Source organism: Rhipicephalus sanguineus, chromosome 10, assembly GCF_013339695.2.
Source record: "Rhipicephalus sanguineus isolate Rsan-2018 chromosome 10, BIME_Rsan_1.4, whole genome shotgun sequence".
NCBI lineage: Eukaryota > Metazoa > Arthropoda > Arachnida > Ixodida > Ixodidae > Rhipicephalus > Rhipicephalus sanguineus.
The window spans coordinates 21,276,852-21,292,202 of NC_051185.1; the positions used below are offsets into that span (position 1 = coordinate 21,276,852).

At 46.8% G+C, this 15,351-nt stretch overlaps 1 protein-coding gene across 2 annotated transcripts in view; it reads left to right on the top strand.

Moving 5' to 3' along the window:
- The window catches only part of LOC119407223 (uncharacterized), a 56,542-nt gene that overhangs the window by 12,722 nt on the left and 28,469 nt on the right, over positions 1–15,351 (top strand). The window contains exon 2 of one of the 2 annotated variants that reach the window (XM_037674103.2): positions 14,193–14,289. The exons of the other annotated variant lie outside the window; for it this stretch is intronic. The gene's annotated coding sequence lies outside the window, so the exon portion shown is untranslated. The remainder of the gene's footprint in view (positions 1–14,192; positions 14,290–15,351) is intronic. 2 annotated transcript variants of the gene reach the window in all.

The following is a 15,351-nucleotide window of genomic DNA, read 5'->3' on the forward strand; positions in this document are numbered from 1 at the left end:
TGATCTTAAATGTGTTATAGGTTATATCAGCCGTTAATATTTCGTAGATGATGCGTTTGTTTACACACAAATCCATCCCACAAGTTATCTCGCCTTCAAAATTTTATGTCACTACTGCTTTAAGTGGAGAGCCCAGCACTTAAAAGGGTAGCCGTTACCGATGTCTGTCGAGATAGCGTGTTCGCCAGCGCTCGCGAACGTCCCCGTCTCAACGGTGCCCCTTATGGTCCCTTGCCCGACGAAATAACTGGTAAGCAAGCGACGACAAGCCTCGCACGCGGAGCGATGTTATCGCATGTGCCCTTCGCGCGACGGTGACGGCCGGGTCGTTTCGTCTCTGCTTCAACCGCGTTCGTCCCTAGCGCTAGCGCGCATTTACTCGCACGTGAAACAGACGATGCGTAAGCGATGTTATCGGTTTGGACTCTGTACAGAACAGCGGCGACCGCATAATCCTGCTGACAGTGTCCATATAATTGCTATCGCAGTACCCCCCCCCCCCCCCCCCCCCCCCCGCGGTCGGCATACTTCATACACCCCCCCCCCCCTTTGAGTAGATCTCCCGGATTCCGCTTCTCCAAACTTGGCAGGTATGAATATGTACTCTCTACGCAATAATACGGCGCAGCATGGTAGAAGGTACAGGTCAGTGCTAGGCAGCTGGGGGGGTGCGTGCAAGGAAGCACTCGACCCTGGGAAAAGACCAGTCTGCTTGGCTTATTAAGGCGCAAGCCTTAGATGCCTGATCAAACGCGAAAATGGACCGTAGGCGTCGACCGTCGTCCCGCGGCACCGGCATCAACACGAGTGATGCAAAAAACATCACCACGTGATCACGTCACAGATCGCCAAAATTTGTAACTTCACCATGATGTGACCATGACGTCACTGTGACGGCACATAACGTGACGTTACGTGGTGATGTCATCACATGACACTTTCGCTTGGGCAAAGGTAGGCCGATCCCGGACGCAGTGGAGAACAAGATGAGGTTGCGCACGATTGTGGATGTATTGCAAAACCACGTTAGGTGCAGAAAGCTTTCGGAGGGTGGCGAGGAAGGAACATTGCGTCGACTGAGAAAAAAAAATGGCTTTCGCTTTCGAGTCGTGTAAGACGAATGCGTAAGGGACGCTGTGAGTTTTTCCTCTGCGTTTATATGAGGTAGGGGAGCGCACTTCTAATTATGCTTATTACGTGGTTTGTAATAGCTTGCACAAGTCTTTTTACGTACTGAACAACTAATTTTCTGTCAGAATGACGAATATTTGAGGCGAATTTCCGTAACGGGAACTGCCGTGTGTGCGAAGCATCAGCTGCTAATGCCGTGAACAGGCAAGCTTGACTAGCCAGCGCTCGCCAAAATTACAGAGAATTCTTCATCAACTTTAGTACCAGCGAGCCAAAATTAGAGTGCTGAGAAGGTTGCACACGTGTCCGAAAGAAAAAAAAACAATCAATAAATCAATCGAAATATCAACTCCTGTGACTCGTTTTAATAGTAGGTCGCAGTCAAATCATGCTGATGCAGAGACACGGAAATGCTTACAAGTTCCTGTGACAGTGACGATGAAGCTTCGGAAGCAAAGGTGCGCGGATGTGATAACAACACTCCTGAACATAACTGTAAAGCGGCAATGGCGTCACCTTTCGCTGCGGAAGAGAAAAAGAACTAAAGTCTTTGCGTATGTTAAGCTGAGACGCAAAGACGTTAAAGGGGCCCTGCAACACCTTTCTTAGTTATATTGGAATAGTCTCATTATTGACGTATGACTCTTCACGAGTCATATGCCGCAAAAATTTTTCGAATCCGTCAAGTCTAAGTGGTGTTACCAAATTATAGAGATCACGTTCCGCAGCTTTCTCCCTCAACTCAACTTAGCGAGCTCGCGGAAAGCTGCGCGCGGCGTGAAGGGAGGGAGGGAGGGAGGGTAGAGGTGCGAGGAGGCGACGTCAGCGCCGGCGGCATTTTTTTCTCTCTGGCGTCTCGGCGCAACCACGTGGTCTGTGGCGCCACTTCCGGTCAGCTCGCGCGGTCGTCGTCGAGCTGGTCGAGCGGCGGAGACCATCGCACAGTGTATCGCGCGTGCTTGAAAACTGCGAGTCGGTTTGGTAATGTTGGGTGTGCACCTCGAACGCCGTAGTGTTTTCATCGCTTTGCCAACCATGGAAGCAAACCTGCGCACTCGTTTGGAACGAATGACAGCTGAGATGGGTTTCGACCCACACTCCGATACACCGCCTCGTCGCACTGCTCGCGCTTGAATCGTATTCAACGCGGCAAAGCTGCGTGCGCCCTTCTCCCAGTGGCGGTACTTCGATGCTGTTTGCTCTTCGAATGCGAGCGCACAGCGAGTGCGGGCTGACAACAAAGAACTAAAGACTAGAAGAAAGGATCGTGGGGCATCGGGCCGGCGCGGACCCATCCCCCGGCTGTCTGCAGCTACCGTGAAAATGCGAGTCTGCTTGGTTGCTGTGTCGCGGTTTCTCGGGAACCTGAGACTACGGGGAGGATACGCCGAGGTACGGCTCGATGACATACTGAACAGACAGCGAACGGCGGAGCCGATCGCATTGTGTATCGCGCGTGCTTGAAAACTGCGCGTCGGTTTGGTAATGTTGGGTGTGCACCTCGAACGCCGTAGTGTTTTCATCGCTTTGCCAACCATGGAAGCAAACCTGCGCGCTCGTTTGGAACGAATGACAGCTGAGATCGGTTTCGGCCCATACTCCGATACACCGCCTCGTAAGACGGCACTGGCAGACGACCCCGAAGCGCCGCCATTACCGGACGCCAGCATCGTTATCGGAGACACGCTGCGCCCGTGCCTCGGTCGGTCGTGAGAACGTGCCGACGATGCAGTTCTCAGCTGACGAGGCAACACTCGAACGGCTGCCACTCTCAACGGAACCGGCGATGGTCAAAAGCACAGAAATATTCACGTTTTCGGCACTGCGCATGGCGAAGAAAACGGAACCACGCAACTACGAGCAGACGAGCTGTCGGTGAGACCGGAAGTGCTAAAATTAATGTTTGTTCGGTGTTTTTAACGCGATAACAGAATTTAAACATACATATTATCTACTTATTTAACTCAAAATTAACAACGAAAGTAATAATGAGGGTGTTATCGTGATTATAACATCAGCCAATGGTGGAACTGCCGACAATCGCGTCATATTTTGCGGACTAATACATCACTTGTCGAGAGAAGAGGGAGCGATTTTCAGCTGACTTTGAGAATTTATTGTAAATTCCAGGCCGTGCGCATCGCTATAATATTTGGCTCGCGTGTTCTCGGGAGCCTCGACTACCGATCGGCAGCGCTTTTTGAGCATGCTCGAAAAGTGTTGCAGGGCCCCTTTAAGGTGAGAGGCAAAGACACTCAAATATAAATTGGACGTCTTTCTTTTTTTATCTTTTTCAAACAATCTTAAAAGAATGGACGTTCAAACACGGACAAAGGAAAGAAGTCAAGGCAACAAAAAATGCCAGGCCTGCGCGGAAAGCGCAGCACAGTCACAGCGAAAGCTGGAAGAGCGGCATTTCTAGAGCCCGTTGTAAACTCTCTTGGGGCTACTAATACAAGCACACTAGCAATGTACCAACTACGCCATAAATCACAATATTTGTGAAATTGGGAAGCACCTACAACGCCATTATTCGTCATTGTGCGCAGAAGCGAGGTTCCAGCTACACACATGTAAGGCATTATGTGCACTTTGTTTACGTGACGACTGATGACGACGAAGAATTGTGGCTCAGCCCTTTATGATGGGTTGGAAGCTTTAAACGGCTCACCAGTTACCTAATTCGCGTTGTGTGACGCCCGGTCGCTCCCACCATGCAATATAACATACATTGACGTGAGAAAGAGAGACAGACAGAGGGGGAAAAACTTTATTGAGACCCTGAGGATATGGATGATGGGCTCATGGGCTTCCTTGGCAACCAATGCAAGTGCACTAGCCAGGAACCCACTATGCTACAAATCATAATTTCTCTGAAGTAGGGAAGCAGCCACTATGCCATTTTTCGTCATTCAACGGAGAGCCGTGGTACCCGCTAAAAACATGTAAGGCATTATGCGAACTTTGTTGGTGTTGTGCCTGATGACAATGAAGAATTATTGCAGAGCCCCTTGTAGTGGGTTGGAGGCATCCAACAGCCCACTCGTTGCGCAATTCGCATTGTGTGACGCCTGGTTACAGAATTCGCGTTGTGTGGTGCGTGGTTGTTATTTCAATCTTCTACCACACTAAATTACATATGTTAATGTGGTTCCTTCCCGACATGAAGCCTGTATAGCGTCTTTTTGCAAGGCAGTTCCAAGCACCGTGTGATGTGCCAGAAACAATTGAACATTGTTTTATAGACTGCAGAGATGCAATCTTATTTTGGGATGTGCTCCAACGAACTCTTCAAAAAGACTTTGTGCTAAATTCCCATTCCGTGCGATATCTCTTGCCAGCGAGTTGTAATGACGTACCATTCGACATGTTTCTCCTCATTGGAATGCATAGCCTGTGGAAGACGCGCATGTTGCAGAGAAACGCAGAGCCGATAGTTTCCTCAACAGCCCACTTCATTAGGTTGGTCACTCAGCTAAGAGATGTCTACGAGCAAATGGAATATCAACCAGAATGGTATACGGCATTGGTGAGGTGCTTATCCTTACCGCTGTTCTAGCACACAATTGAAAAATCAGTTATGTGATGTATCCGCTATAGAGGTGATTGCGAATTCTGTAGTGCCTTCTGTTCGTCATTGTGTTACGATAAGAGCATAATCAACATATTAGTTCTTTGTCTGTATTCAATTGCTTTCAAGTGATATCCTATGTTGAATAAATACCATGAAAGAAAAAAAAAAAGCACCGGCATGGCTCAGAGGTACAACACTGGGCTCCCACGCAGAAAGCCCAGGTTCGAACCCCGTTCCATCCTGGAAATTTTTTCTTATTTCGTTTTTTTTTTCTTATTTCGAGCGATAGTGGTTACGGACACCGGCGGCGGCGGCGGCGGCAGCGGCGGCGGCAGCGGCGGCGGCGGCGGACAACTACGGCGCCAAACACGGCCGGTGAAATGATCTCATAACAGCTTTCGCTGTAAAACGCCGTTTGTGCTCTCTTGATTTCTCTGGTGTCCGTGTCTGCACGCCCAGACATTTAACATGAATACCTACCAACTAGCTCAGCTCTCTGTAACTTTATTCTTCAAGCCATTGCACGTCATGCGCTGCTGGTTTAGTATCCGCTCTTACAAACTGATTGCGCTGTCAAACTCTGCCGGACTATTTCGCACGCGAACACCTGTGCAGAAAAAACTCCAGCATTCCTACGCACGTAGATAGTGGAAACACTACGGGCTCCTACTGCAAATCAATCTGTACTATAGCGTCGCGACAAGCTACGATAATTGGATATATGACAAGAGATACCCCAAAACGCTGCCCGAATTCATACACAACAGAAACCCTTCTATTCGCTCTTAATAAGAAGCGGCTGTGACAATCCCTCCGAGCGAACCGCATGTAATGTGAAGCCCAAAATGAAATTTGTGCCTTGTGAGTGTGGGGTGGGATACAGGTTGCCCACCAGTTGTGGGAAGGTATACATAGGTCAAACTGGGAGGTGCCTCAATATAAGATTACGCGAGCATCACAGCCCACTGAAATGCGCCCCTTATTCCCATTTGGCTATGCACTGCAAGAGCTGCGGCTGCGCACCGGTCTTTGGTGAAACGTCAGTGATCTTTTATCGTAAAAACCAGAAGGCACGGGAGGTGGTGGAAGCATACCAGATCAAGAAACATGGAAGCTAATGTATGAGACAGTCTTCCGTGGCACTATAAAAAAATTAAATACAGTTGTTGGGAAAGGGCATGCGCGGGGTGCATTAAGTGTGATTGAAAAGTGACACATCACCTTGATGGTGTGCGTTCTTCTCCTCTAATCAGTTGGTAGAATGTTTAGTAGTTTCATGTGTTATCAGGCTGGGTGATTGCCTTGTTTGCTTTGTATGTTAGTTTTCAAGCATATGTTTTCTGTGAATGAAAAGGCAGTTGAAGTTTAGCGCCTGTCCTGTGTGGTTCTTTTTTCTTCTGTCTACGTTTCTTGCGATACGACCGCAATGGATCCTCACCAACTAGCACAATTTGCAGTTCTGTTAACCCTCAATATGCACACCAAGCGTCAACCTCAAAAGGATATAAATACATAACAAACGAAAGCTGCGCTCCTGCTTCTTTCGCTCCATAGCTCCACAAATTTGTCCGCCACTCGCGTAGCAAAGGCAAGAGACAAGATACGCTGAAACCTTAGGCGCTTCTAGAGGAAGCCTTTTCAGAGAAACCTTTCGAGACCTTGGCGGATGATTTGATGCGAGCTTGCTACAATGCTACTCGTATTGCCTACGCTGCGTTCGTAAACGAAGCCTTTTGTCGAGTCCTGCGTGGGAGGATACCAGCTAGCTTCGCTCTGTTCAAGTGTTTTCGCCGCAGGCGTACGACGCTGGCAGAGATCGGTTTCGGTCTTGTGAAAGGAACCGCTATCGTGTTCGTCTTTGCTCACGGTGTGCTCCGACGCGGAGAGCCATGCACGAAGCCGCAACGGAGTCACTGCACTCGCGTAAAAGGTGCGCGCGCTTAAATTCGCTCCTAAGAAAAAAATCTTTGCCTGATGGGCTTCCATCTAAATACTCCGGAACGAAGAGCCTGGCTGTTTAGAGAGCGAATCAGAAATTTACAATGTATAGAACAGAGTATTGTCTATTTGGCTGTAGAGAACGGAGTATTGTCTGTTTGGGTGCACAAATCGTAGTATCGTATGCAATGTAAAGAACGAAGTATCACTTGTTTTGGTGTATAAAACGCACTATCGTCCTCACTGTCTAGGACAGAGTATCATCTATTTGGGTATGTAGAACGAAGTACCATCTGCTATCTATAGAACGGAGTATTGTCTGTTCGGGTGTACAGATCGGAGTATTGTATGCAATGTAAAGGACTCAGTATCGTCTCCAATGTATCAGACGGAGTATCGCCTGCAATGTGCAGGACGGAATGTTGTCTATTTGGGTGTACTGAATGGAGAATCGTCTGTAATGTATAGAACGGAGTATGATCTATTTCAGTCCAACATACGTTCAAAACTTGCACGGCCGAATGCCACATCGGCTATATATTTATAATTTACCCTTGTTTTTCAATTAGTATAATGATTATTTGGTTAGCACTGGATTCCGGACGACGCGGTTGGCTCACCTTCATGTGTGACGTTCATAGGTCGCCAAAAATGTGGAGCTCACTCAGACTCGCTGAAGAAATGTATTTTGCGCTTAGGGCTCACTCAGACTCAGACTCACCAAAGTTTTCCTCAACCAGACGCCCTTTGACTCACTCACCAAAATTTTTTTCAGCCAGACTCAGACTCAAACTCACCAAAATATCACTGGGCCGAACTAACTCATACTCACTCATGGCTCGATGTGAGTCTGTGTGAATCGAGTGCTCTTTGACACCAAGATCTCCCATAATCGGTGCTCTACGGGGTATGTTTTGACCGCGTGGGTTCAAATACGAGTCATCAGAGGCTGCAATCCAGTAAAGAGATTTCTATTCAAAGACACTGATCAAACGAGATATTGTTATCAAGAACTCCTTGTGAAAGAACATGTGGGTGGGGAGGAGGCCAAGGCAACCCCTCTCCCTCCGTAACTCACGCCTCTGATCAATAAATATTGAGCTGGCGTGTGAACGCTACTGCGTTGAAATATGCGTGAGTAGACGCGAGTATGAACGTGAGCCGACATAAGGCTGACAGTAATGCTGAGGTTGAGTAAATAGGACCATAGGTCGGCAAAAAATGTGGAGCTCACTAAGCCTCACTCAAGAAATATATTTTGCGCTTATGGCTCATTCGGACTCAGATTCACTAACATTTTTGCCAACCGGACTCACTCGGACACAAACTCACCAAAATATTACTCGGCCGGACTCACTCAGACTCACGGCTTGATCTGAATCTGAATGAGTCGACTCATGAGTCAGTTTGCAGGCCTATGGTGACGTCAATCACACACACGAGCTTGCACACAGTGTGGTGTCACCCCCCACATAAGGACGTGCGAGTGCCGACACACGCATATACATAGGTAACGACAGCGCGGCGTATATCTACCCCGGATAAACAAATAAAAGTTTTAAGATTGCTCTAATGGCGGCATGGGAACTCTGGAAACCTAGTGTTGAAGCCCGATGCTCTAACCGCAGCGCTGCAGACGCGTGCCTCATTACAGAATAGAACGCACTCATGGATATCCCGTGTGCAAGAAAGCGCGTTCAGACGCTTGACGTGTTTTTCGCAACGCCGATGGTTTCCTCAAGTATTTTTGAGTGCGCTTAACGCGTTTTCACAACGCCGACAAGTTGTCGTCGAGTCACCGTTATGTAGTCGCATGTGAAGTTTGAAGTTTATTCAATATTTAGTACATGCACATAGCTAATACATTTTAGTCCAAAAAAACGTCTCATAGTGTAAACACTGTAGGCGGGACCGTATTATAATGTTAAAACAGCACCAATACTACTTAACAGCAATAACAAAAAAACTGCAAAAATTAAAAATACAGTGGTAAGTGGTAGCGATCAATCTCTGCCGTATTTTTTACGCTCTGTTTTAACCTTGGTGTGAGGTGCAACCCGGCACACTGCCATTCCGTTTACACGCAACGTACGCATGCTGTTTTACTTGTTTCGACTCTCTGGTGTCGCAGTGACTGTAGCTGCGTCACGTTCCCCGAAACAGGAGATGTGCGTGTGCGCGAGAGACTGGTGCCGCCGGCTTCCCTGATTGCAGTCCGTAATGAGAATCCATTGTATACGTTTTGCCGGAACACCGGGCTTTCTGTTGCAATACGCCAACGAGAGAAGAGCAAATTTCGTTAGGAGACCGTAGGGAGGGGTTGGTGCACACGCCCACACTATGCAACACTAAAGCCGAATAGCGTCGGGGGAATGTGGGGAAGGGCTTGGCCAATCAGGGACCGAATTGAGCACAACTTAGTGTATATGGACGTGCGTGATTCGAGCGTGCCGTTTTCTTTCGCCTGCTGCAACCTTCGCCGTGAGTGAGTCTACCATTGGGAGAAAAGGTACGCACTCGTCGCAAGGCACATCCAAAGCCTATAACAGAGCGGTTCGCGAGGGAAAAGCCACGACAAATCCTGATGACGAACGTATCATTGGGGAAGTCGGTTAGCCAATGGGAAACTGCTGTTGCTAACAAAAAGCGTTTTGAATTCAGTCCGTGGAACATATGACGCCCTGATAGATATGAAGAACAAACAGCTTATTAAGGGGAAAGCGTATCATGAAAAGGTGTCCCTCGGAGAAAAACCCAGTGTGTAGCTCGGTAGGTGACTTTGTTTGTTTCTCTTTATTTTTAGGGGCGAAGCTCCTTATGCCGTGGGTCTGTCCGTCCTCCGTTTGTTTGTTTGTTTGTTTGTAGTAGCCACCTCTAGTCGGTGAGAAGCGCGCATTCTGGTTGGTTGAAAAAACATGGCTGATCCCTCCGTCATAGGAATTGGTATAACACGAAAGTGAAACGTATCCTCACAGAAGTAGTGCTTATTGTGTAGTGATATATGAGAGCTTGTACAATGTCTATTCGTGTTTGGCAGCAATAGGACCGTTTGACGTGGATGCACCCATGTAGACAGCATGTCTCTATCGCGACGACTAACGCCCATGATCGTGATTAAACCGTTGTGGTAGCTGATGGTGTGAACATATATTTGGACACATCGGATCGTGAATCCCGCGTAAGGATGATATCAACAAGCTCATAATCAACACTGGTACCCGGTATGCACTTCTTCAAAGCGTCGTCAATTAAGGAGAGAAACGGCACGGTGTGCCCTTTCTAGTAATGGGTAGCCGACGCCTGTGCTCATGCATACACTAACACACACTGCGCTTCAGCAACACGGGAGGTAGAGGTAGAGGTGTGCGTCCCGCTGGCCTCTGTCTCGCAGGCGCTGCTCTCGCTCCACCAAGGCACGGCATTTGCCCGTCGAAATCGCGTCTTTTCTGCAACGCATATTGCAGCAGTTTTGTTACTCGGTGCTCTCGCAATTGAAGCAGTCGGCGGCGGAGAAATCCCGTTGGTGCACGTGGACGCTGCACTACTCCGATGAGCCGACGCACGCTAACACGAAGCCAAAGGCAAAGAACGTAACAGCGTCAAGGGTGCCTCGGCGACGCCAGCTCGGCCAGTTTACCTCTCTGGTATCGAGACGCTTTAACCATGACCTCCGATATCGCGTGCAATCTCGGAGTAAGCGCTAGTAAGTGTCGATCGTGAAGCATTACTTCTTTTCACGTCTCACAGACGGCGGCACCGCCTCGCTCCGCCCGCCGCGAAAGAGAATGTGTGAAAGATATAAGGCGCGTTCGCGCATCTCCCGAGTTAGCTTAGTCGGTAGGGCGTCGGGCGCTTGCCGTCGCGGCCGCAACGTCGTTGGTGGGTCATTCCACGCCAAACGTCCCAGACATTGCGCTCGACCCTCTCCAATTGTATTGTAAAAAATTGTGGACGTTCATATCAGTGCACTATTTGCCCTCGGAAAGTATTTTTTGGAAAAAAAAATTTTCTTGTCTGTTACAGTGATTTGAATTTTGCCGTAGTGGGTGAAACATAGGTTGCGAAAAAATACTCTAAAAATACAATACTTTACGGAACGCCTTAAATATGTGCCGTTTACTTGAAAAGGAATGGCACTACCTTATTATCGCCCATTGACGACCACTACTTTGCCTCAAGGTGTGCTTTGTGGTGAAGCAATGCTGCAATTCTGCGCCCATTTTGATTATTTTTTAAAAATTCTACGAATAATATAGACAAAATAGGACTATATCACCTGGCTGGATAGTTGGCAGTAAGCGTGTCAAAAAAGTATTGAAGTCGATGACCGAGTAGTTTCGAAGTGGAAGGGGCGCAAACATTGAAAAATGTGTGAAATGCTCCACGTTCAGGAACATGTAGAGTGGTGATGCAGTGCAAGTAAAAATGCACGCTTGGTCTCGTTGGGAAGAGTAAACAAAGGAGATTTATTTGTGAAAGTTTAATCGGAGTGTTTTTTGTTTTTGGCGAGAAACAAAATTTTATGTTGAGCATTCGCGGCGTGCCTGGGCGCGGGCCCGTAAGTCCGCTTCACTGCGCCGCCACTGTTCCTTGGGGCAACGGAAGTATGCAGCGCCCACGCGGGTGGCACGATCGTGTGCTGCTGTGAGTTTTCACGTTTCGACACGCATTCTTCGGCTTTCCGCAGTGCCGCCGACGAAGTGTCAGGGAAAACGAGTGATGGTTCGTTTAAATTATATTATTATATAATAAAAGTGGCTAACAGGCACCGGGAATACACTTATAATTCTTGTTTATGGGCAGCTCGCTTGAACGTGACGCGCGCCATTCGTGCCTCGGAGCCGAATGGTGCTACGTAGTCTTGCGCTAGGATCTTCGGCAGAGGTGAACTTTGCTCCGGTGATCGCGTCGCCGAGCGAGCACGCGGCACTCGAAGGTTCGTCTTTCGACCGCATCCCTTGGCAGCGAGTAAGATTAACATTGCGAATGGTGAGTATTCTGCTATCGTGTCATATTTTTGACGGAGAGCTTGTACAACGGAAACCAAAAGCGATTAATATACAAAAGGACGAAGCCGCCTTTAAGGCGGATTCGTCCTTTTAAATGTCTATCGCGTTCGCTTAGTAATCGCAAGGCGATTACTAAGATGAAAGCATCGCATGCAGCGTGGCAGAAAGTTGAGCTCTCAGCAAGGTTTGAATCTACAATCTCCCTCAAAGGTACGCGCACGTTTCACCACTTCGTGCCATCATCACTGACCACTCTTAATGCCGGGCTCACCACCTACTCAGCAACACAGGCATTTCAAGTGGCGAAGACCATACGTCGGCAACGGAAGTAAGAACTGCAACCTCCGTAGAGATCGAAAACACAACCCAAGCTCTGCGCCTTTCGCACGTGTGCATGCAGTGACGTGGCAATGAAATCGTGCTCTGCTTCGACTACTAACCGGCAGCCTTTAGTGCCCTTCCGAAACATTCTGCCAGCCATATACACTGTTTACAAGTTTTCAGCAACGTGAAAACTCACAGCAGCACACGATCGTGCCACCCGCGTGGGCGCTGCACACTTCCGTTGCCCCAAGGAACAGTGGCGGCGCAGTGAAGCGGACTTACGGGCCCGCGCCCAGGCACGCCGCGAATGCTCAACATAAAATTTTGTTTCTCGCCAAAAACAAAAAACACTCCGATTAAACTTTCACAAATAAATCTCCTTTGTTTACTCTTCCCAACGAGACCAAGCGTGCATTTTTACTTGCACTGCATCACCACTCTACATGTGCCTGAACGTGGAGCATTTCACACATTTTTCAATGTTTGCGCCCCTTCCACTTCGAAACTACTCGGTCATCGACTTCAATACTTTTTTGACACGCTTACTGCCAACTATCCAGCCAGTTGATATCGTCTTATTTTGTCTATATTATTCGTAGAATTTTTAAAAAATCAAAATGGGCGCAGAATTGCAGCATTGCTTCACCACAAAGCACACCTTGAGGCAAAGTAGTGGTCGTCAATGGGCGATAATAAGGTAGTTCCATTCCTTTTCAAGTAAACGGCACATATTTAAGGCGTTCCGTAAAGTTTTGTATTTTTTAGAGTATTTTTTCGCAACCTATGTTTCACCCACTACGGCAAAATTCAAATCACTGTAACAGACAAGAAATTTTTTTTTCCAAAAAATACTTTCCGAGGGCAAATAGTGCACTGATATGAACGTCCACAATTTTTTACAATACAATTGGAGAGGGTCGAGCGCAATGTCTGGGACGTTTGGCGTGGAATGACCCTGGTTCGATTCCCAGCGGGGCATCTTTTTCTTGTTTTTTTTTTCTTTCTCACCGTTGGCGTCCGTTTTATCAACGTCATATCCGTGACGGATGTACTTGGTGGACCCCGGCATAAAACACTTTCGTGTTAAAAAGTTTTGAAAAAGTTTTGTTTCATATGTGGGTTTCAGCCATTCGCTTATCTCTGGCGTCATCCACTGCCACATCGTCAGGCTCTCACTTTTGGCACCAACATTTCGTTCACATTGATTCCTTTCATTTTGATTTACTCTGTTTTCGGTTACCTGGCAACAAAAAAGCAGATAAATATGCTTCTTTAGCAGTTGACGTAACAGTTACAAAATGGAAAGTTCCCCTTAAAAACAGCAAGCGAATAATTAGCATAGAATTGTTAGCTAAGTGGCAGCAGCAGCTTGTGCCTGGCGCAGCATAACCTTAGCCGGTTTTGCACCACAAAAAACAAACAGAATTAACTTGATTTACCCTGTGGCTGGCCGAGCATCGCCTAAGCAGCTTTTGCGCAATTAAACGTGATTTAACTTTCTTTCATTCTGGTGTCTATACACAGTGCTAGATTGGCAACAGAAATGAGAGATTATATCAGTAACTATAAATTACAAATGTTTCAAAAAGTAAAGCAATAAATGACTCATTTGACAAAAAAGATATTGCAAGATTTGAGTAACAGTAATTAAGAGAAGTCATTGCGAAATTCGCGAGAGTTAAATTGTGCTCAGTGTAATTATTTTTGTCTAAATTCGTTATTTGTTTCGTTTTATCGGAGTTTATAGTATTCACGCCACTGCACGCAATCTTGCATGCGAAGCGCGTACTGCTTGGCCTAACCCTACCCTTTCGTAAAACCCTAACTTATGTGCACCAAAAGTATACAGTTTGTCATGGCGTGCCGGTACCCTTTCATTGACAGCTTTGCTGACGGATTGCGTGGGCGCGGAGGGGACTTCGTTTGAGGGAACGTGGATGAAGTGTCATAAAAAAAGTAAACAGTAAAACGATCGAACAGCAAAAAAAAACGAAAACAAGAAAGCAATCCCGTGCTCGTTTTCAATGAGACGCCTGCGCAGTTGAGTTTGTTTGTTCGTTACTGTTCTTTTTTTTTCACCACCCACGCGATGAAGTACTATTCCCCGACGTGAACCAAGAATGCTGCCGTCTCGTTTTGCGATAAACTAAAGATAGTTTTCGATGACGCTCGCACCTCACTGCGCCTTTTCATCGCTCTTCTTTTTGTTTTTCTAGCCCGACCGAGATTTCTATTTTGGGACCCTGCAGAGCGGATAGCAACTCAATCTCCCAATGCGAAGGACATTCCTGTATGGGAAGCTGGTGCAGCTCTGTGTGAGTACGTTCAAATAAATAAAATAAAATGAATTTGCCGTGGTCAGAGAGTTATCATGATCATAATATGTTCTTCTAAGCTATAGAAATAAGTTTGTTTCTTGTTGCTAAGAGAAGGCAAAACACTTCAATATCTTGTTGCGTAAATAGGGCAAAGGTAAACTTAACGGAGAGGATAGTTTATCAAAACCAGGCTCTATTTATTAATGCGAATAATTTTGTGGAAGTAAATCCGAATTTGTCGAAGAAAAGAACGTATACCGACCAAATAAAAAAAATTACATTCCAGCTTAAATACGGAAGCCTCGTTCCCAAATCCGTTTGGCCTAGACCTGCCTTTGTGAACAGCCCAAGATTGTGAACAAGGCTTCGATATGGAATCTGAAACGTTGTTTCTTTTAAATTTTTATCTGGTCGATGTACTTTCTTTTGTCATGCTTCATCCCTGACCGGACGGATTTCCGTCGAATTCTTGAGTTCATAAATCCGAACTTCCTTGCACATTATTTGTCGGTCAGCATCAAAATTATCTTTTTGTCTTTGTCATCCTCACTTCGTCCTATCTTAAGCACTGTTTCATTCGGTTCTAATAATAACTCGGCCAGGCTAGTCAAACATTTTGCTCCAGCTAATTTCCGGGATGAAATTGGAAAAAAGCAAAGCTTGTTGACCTTCAATAGAACGTTACTGCAGCGCACCGGTCTACAATCAAGCCGAAATATACATTAGAAGAATAAAATTACGAAAGTATTTTTTTCTGAAGCCTGCAGTGTGAAGCTTGCCGTATTCGCCCGCGTAATATCAGGAATGGAATGGCTAGCCTTCGCTATGGTTCGCTTATGTTGTCCGCATTTTCTCACCATCCTCCCCTAAGCCCATGTCCTCGACACCGGATCTGATCGATGAGAGGCTTCGGCACATGACAGTGCTCTTTAAAAAAATCTGCCGCACTTTTTTATGTTTGTATTTGCCTTGGTAAGTCACCATGAAAAATGGCACAAGCACTGAAGGTAACTAATATTTGCGATCGTTAGTTTCAGCTTTCGTATGCCTGTTGTTT